The 6299-nt window shown below is 45.4% G+C and overlaps 1 pseudogene; it reads left to right on the top strand.

Annotated features, from left to right (window-relative positions):
* The first annotated feature begins 2460 nt into the window (after positions 1-2460).
* On the top strand, positions 2461-3370 carry LOC128579141 (ribosome biogenesis protein NOP53-like; annotated as a pseudogene).
* Positions 3371-6299: the final 2929 nt, after the last annotated feature.

Raw genomic sequence — 6299 nt, 5'->3', positions numbered from 1 at the left:
TGGAGTTACTTTTTATTCTGAGATTTGAACACTAGAAAAGAATCCTCAGTCACTAAATAATTTAGATTGAGGCCCATCAAGGTAATTTTTCTCAGCTGTCCCTTGCTAGGGGATTCTTATTTTGTTACTAATTTTATATGTGTGACTTACAAATGCCAGGAACAAAAAGGGGCATTTTCATATGTAGGGTATCTTGTTCTTATTCCTCTTTAACTTTACATGTGTAGGAAGAAAGTATACATTTTATGTGAAACACCACTGTACAATTGATAATTTATATCTAAATTATATATTAGGTGATATCAAATGTCCTACCAGAACTCAAAAATATATATATTGGAAAAAAATTAAAAGTCTGCCAATATCAATATGAACCAGGAAGTGGAGCAACTGGAACTCTTGTATACTGCTCGTGGCAGCGCATATTTATACATGTACAACTATTATGGAAATAAATTAGCATTATCAAGTAAAGTTAAAAATGAGCATACCTTCAGTTTCACTTCTGGGCATATACACTAGGGAAGGTTTAAATGATTCTTTTTTTTTTAATCTCACAGCACACCTGAACCTATAGTTAAACTTCCACAGCAAACTTAAATGATGTTGATAGAAAAAAAGAGTAAAGGCCAGGTGCAGGGGTTCACACCTGTAATCCTAGCACTCCAGTAGGCCAAGGAGTGTGTATTGCTTGAGCTCACAGGTTCGAGACCAGCCTGAGCAAGAGTGAGACCCCATCTGTACTAAAAATTAGAAAAATTATCTGGGAGTAATACGTGTATGTAGTCCCTGCTACTGAGGATGCTGAGTCAAGTGAATCACTGGAGCCCAAGAGTTTGAGGTTGCTGTAAGTAATGATGCCACAGCACTCTACTCAAGGCCACAGAATGAGACTCTGACACAAAAAAATAAATAAACAAAACACTTGAATGCTATGCAACACAATGAAAAACTAGGAAATAATAAAATTTAGGATAATACAAAGTTTCCCAAAAGTTGCCCCAAAAGTTCCATACATATGGAAAATGGGGAATTATAGCTAAATGTACCTCAATTTACAACATGTTCATCACAAAATATTGGCTACCCCTTTTATAACATTTTATAATGAATATTTTGTAAATAGAAAATAGAAAAATATTTTGTAGGCACGGCACCCATAGCACAGTGGTTATGACACCTGTCACATACACCAAGGCTGGTGGGTTAGAACCTGGCTCAGGCCAGCTAAACAACAATGACTACTGCAATAGGAAAATAGCTGGGTGTTGTGGCGGGCACCTTAGTAGTCCCAGCTACTTGGGAGGCTGAAGTAAGAGAATTGCTTAAGGCCAAGAGTTTGAGGTTGCTGTGAGCTGGGACACCATGGCACTCTACTGAGGGTGACATAATGAGACTGTCTCTCTCTCTCTCTCTATATATATATATATATAGTAAGACAGGTATATTTAGCTACAATTTTACCATTTTCCCTCTGTATGGTGATTTGGGGAGCACCCTATAGTTATCTGCTTGGGGAGAGGTCTTCAAATATACAAGTAGTGTCTATTTTCTAAGCAAGAGACATAGGTTCTGATTTTCTTGTTAGATATTAAAATATACATTATAGCTACAATTTTTCTTATATAAATAGAAATAAATTGCAGTTGATTCTTCCATAAAATAGAATACTATGCAGCCATTAAAAAGTTCTATTTGGAGGCCAGGTGAAATGGCTCATGGCTATAATCCTAGAACTCTGGGAGGCCAGAGAAGGTAGATTGCTTGAGTTCAAGAGTTCAAAATCAGCCTCAGAAAGAATTGAAAAATTAGCCAGGTGTTGTGGCAGGCACCTGTAGTCTCAGCTACTCAGGAGGCTGAGGCAGGAAGATTGCTTAAACACAGGATTTCGAAGTTGCTGTGAATTATACTGATGCCAACACACTCCACCCAGGGTGACAGAGGGAAACTCTGTCTCGAAAAATGATAATAAATAAATAAAATAAGAGAAAAAAATTCAGAAATGCTGAAAGCAGAAAGGAATGGAATTAAAGGACTGATAGAGGATCAAGGATTTTTCTGGGAGGCAGAGACAAAACAAAATTGTTGATCCAAATCTTCTTGCTTTTCCAATCATCCCATGTACTCAGTAGAAATCTGAAAACAGTAGACCAACAACAACAGTCCCACACAGAGAAAAACACCATTAGATTCAAGAAGGGGGGCTCAAGGGATCAAATAAGTTCTCACCTGTGGGGTACAAGGTAGAGGTATATGGCTTATTTCCTGGGTGAATGACTTGAGTACAATTCAGATTTTGGACTTTACCTTACAAACACAAATAATGTAACTTAATCATATGTATCCTCGGTAACCCATAATAAAAATTAAAAAGAAAACCCAAAACAAATTTCCTACTTTTCCCTTGTCACCTTCCTTGAGCATAACAATGTGTCACACTTTGGTTTTCAAAAGGTTTTATTGCCATAATACTCCACTTTCAAATGAACATTTCCCGAGAGGCACAATATTATGGAATGGGGTATTTATAATATTTTGGTAGCAGGACTGTCAAAAACACTCCAGGGCTCTCTGACAAGATGGCGGCAGGAAGCAGCAACTGTGGTGGCAGGACTGGTTTCGAAAGCATTACAGATTGTGGCTTTCTGGGTCTGCGCCCCACTTGGGTGGACCTGGCGCTAAGGTGGCATGGCGAGGCCCAAGAAATAAGAAGCAGGATGGGTGGCAGCTGGCTCAAGAGCCCATGGGGCTGGAGGTTGATCAGTTCCTAGAAGAGGAACAGTTACAGGAACACACAAGCGGAGGTTTGTAGTCAGCGGCCTCTGATGATAAACTCTTCTTCGTGGACACTGGATCCAAGGAAAAAGTGCTGACAAAGAAGAGGAACAAAGTCCAGAAGAAGTTGCTGCTTCTCAAGTGACCTCTTTGGGTGGATCTCATCCTTGAAAACACATCTAAGTTCCCTGCCCAGAAAGACATCCTTGCTCACCATGTCCCCAACGCCAAGAAGCTCAGGCAGAAGTAGCAGCTATGGTAGAAATTGGAAAGCAGGGCGAGCTGCCCCCGGAGGTGCGCAGAGCCTGTGGCCAAGTCCAAGGCTGGCCCCCAGGATGCTGTTGAGTGGCCCTTTTACCATCTCAGGGCCTCAGATGACCTTCTAGACAGGCCATTGTTTGACCAGGACAAGATTTTCCTGGAGCAGACCAAGAAGAAAGGAGTGAAGCAACCACCACATCTCTGCACCAAGCCCTCTGAGGCAGCTGCTGTGGAGGTGATGCTCACTGGAGCCCCTTAGAAACCGTCCTTTGAAGACCACCAGACCCTGCTCTCTGTAGCTCATGAAGTGGAGCTGCAGCAGCAGAAGGAGGTGGTGGAGAAGCTGGAGTGACAGTTGCCACCCAGGAGTCCATGTTCAGGGAGCTATGTCAGGGGCTTCTGGAGGGGTCAAACTTCAAGGGGTAGCTGGACAGAGAGGTGAGGTCCCTGAGGAGGAGAAGCTGAGGCCTGTCCCCCACTCACCCGCCTACCCACTGCTGAGAAGTAGTCAGAGCAGGAGCAGTGGAAGAAAAAGTTGGCCCGCCTACTGGGCAAAGCAGGCTACAGTGCGAGCTGGCAGGCTCCAGCACCAGGTACTCTTCAGGCTATGTGGGATTAAGGCCCAAGTGGCCTGGCAGTTGGCTGGCGCTGTGGTGGAGGTGCTGGCAAGCACAGAAGCTGGCTGAGGCCGACAGGCTCATAGGTTGGGGCAGCTCAAGTATCAGGCCCCTGACATCCACCTGCAGCTTAGCTTGGAGATAAGCGACTCACTCAGGACCCTGAAGCCCAAGGGCAACATCCTCCAAGACCAGTTCAAGAGCATCCAGAGGAGGAATATGATGGAACCTCATGAAAGAGCCATGTTCAAGGGCAAGCAAAAAATGAAGCTCGTGGGGGAGCAAGCTTCCAGTAGATCGAGTTAGAGTTGTACAATGCTGGTGCTCCCTTCAATAAAGCACCTTCTGACAAAAAAAAAAAAAGAAAAAGTTGCAGGACTGAGCATAGTGGCTTATACCTAAGATTCTAGCACTTTAAGGGACTAAGACCGGAGAATTGCTTGGGGCCAGGAGTTTGAGAACAGACTGTGTAACACAGTGAGATCCCATCTCTACAAAAATTTGTTTTTCAAGTGTAGCACTGTGAGGCACACAGAAAACTATAGCATAAGTGCTGTCCTGCCAAGCCATAAAGGTGATGTTGTCACCATAGTGGACCTGGAAGTCAGAACATTAAACCGAACAGGATTATTTTTAAGCAGTAAGATTACATGGAAATGGCCTTGCTAAGATTTGTACTTCCTAGGGGTCCCTCACTCCCATCTTCTTTCCCATTTCCCCCTTTTGGAATGGGAATGTCTATCCTATGCTTGTCCCACCATTATATTTTTGAAGCACATAACCCGTCTGGTTTCATATCACAGCTAGAGAGAAATTTTGCCTGAGTATGAAATCCTACTTCATGTATCACCCTTACCTGATTTAGATAATTTTTAAATGAGACTTTTTCCTTTAATGTTTTAAGTTGATGCTAGAATGAGTCAAGACTCTTGAGGCTGTTGGAATGAAATCAATGTATACTTCATAGGGGATGAATCTGATGAGGGAAGAGGTGAAATGTTATAGACTAAATATTTGTGTGAAGGTGACTGGGAAGTTTCACCCCAAAATATGGCACTGCGGTGTGCCGATTATTTTAAACCAATGGTCCTTGAAGACCAGCAAACACTGATGAAGCCTTACTCAGATACTCCCTTATCTGCCTGAAGTCTGGGACAGCCAAAGAAGAAAATAGTTACCTCTGGTGCTTTCCCTGAGTTTTCATCAATTTAACTTATATCCTAGAATGAGACATTGAAGTTTGTCAACACACCTAAACAGATTTTTGTCATATATCATTATCTGCCCTGTAGGCCCGACAGACTTTGTCAAAAAGCCAAAGTATATTCTCCACACCCGTTGAGCTCCCCTAAAAATCACTTACTATCCCCTTCAAAACTAGTCACTTTTCCCCATCTTCCTGTACCTCACTGGATTATTGTGTAATCATTCTACTGCAATTTCCTTGTGCTATGCATGTAACAATAAATTTTGCATATCTTTTATATATCAATTTGCCTTTCTTAAATCTATTCCTCAGTAATGGAGGGGAGACAAGATGGCAGACTGAAGCCAGCTTTCAACAAAGGCTCCCGTCCAGAAGGAGAGTTAAGGGATAGGAATTTAGTAAGTATCCTGGTGGACTTGAGCCTCACCAAGAGAGAAGGCTGAAGAACGCACATCAACACCGCTGAGGCAAGTTGTGATCAGAAGGACGCAAACAAAAGGTACAAAATCCACCACCAAACGGACGGGAGTCCCCCTCCCCCATGAGACGGGCTCTGTAGCCCCACAATTGAACAAGCGGGCAGAAATTAAAGCCCCTCCCACTACACTCCACGGGAGAGACCTTCTAAAAACTGGACCTACCTCCCCTACTGGGGTGCCGTGGCGTTCTCCTGCCGGACATAGGGCTGAATAAAACTTTGGGAATCCTTTGCCGGCAACCCTGAATCCCCGGCGCTCCCCTCCCGCCCACTGAGGTCTGGAGGCCTGTCCCCCAGGACTTCGGATCCTTGGGTGATTTCTCAAGGGGAGTGGACAGTCCCCGAGTTGCGACTGGTCAGCATTGACTCTGAGGCGCGCCGAGTGAGGAGAGGGCACCGGGCTGAGGGGGAGTCACGCCTCGCGGCACTTCCCTGTGGTGCAGTGCACCAACCCTCCCCGGGCATACGGGGCCCAAGACTGAATAAGACTCTGGCCTCCCCGCTGAGAGCTGAGAACCCCTACTCTCACTCGGGGTCTGAGGGCCTATCCCCCAGGAGTTCGGCTCCTTGGGTGATTTCTCGAGGGGAGTGCACAGTGCCTGAGCTGCGTCAGGTCAGCGCTGACTCTGGGACACGTGAGCGAGGAGAGGGCACTCCGCTGAGGGGAAATCAAGCCTTGGCGGCACTTCCCTGCGGTGCAGTGCAGGAGCCCTCCCCGGACCGTAGTATTGCGTGAAACTGAATGAAACTCTAGCTTCCCCCCGCCCCACTCCCAATCCGGGTCTGGGGGCCCATCCCCCAAGAGTTCTGATTCTTGGGGGATCTCTTGAGGGGTGTGGACCCAGCACAAACTGCGGCCGCTCAGTGCTGACTCTGGGGCGCGGGACAGAGGAGAAAAGGGTCGCCTGAGTGCCCACACCAGAGCAGCAGTTCCCTGGAGGTAGATCAACAGCCGTTTTTT

The sequence above is a fragment of the Nycticebus coucang genome, chromosome Y, assembly GCF_027406575.1.
Source record: "Nycticebus coucang isolate mNycCou1 chromosome Y, mNycCou1.pri, whole genome shotgun sequence".
NCBI lineage: Eukaryota > Metazoa > Chordata > Mammalia > Primates > Lorisidae > Nycticebus > Nycticebus coucang.
The sequence above is the reverse complement of the archived record's forward strand: the minus strand, read 5'-3'. Positions and strand labels throughout refer to the sequence as shown.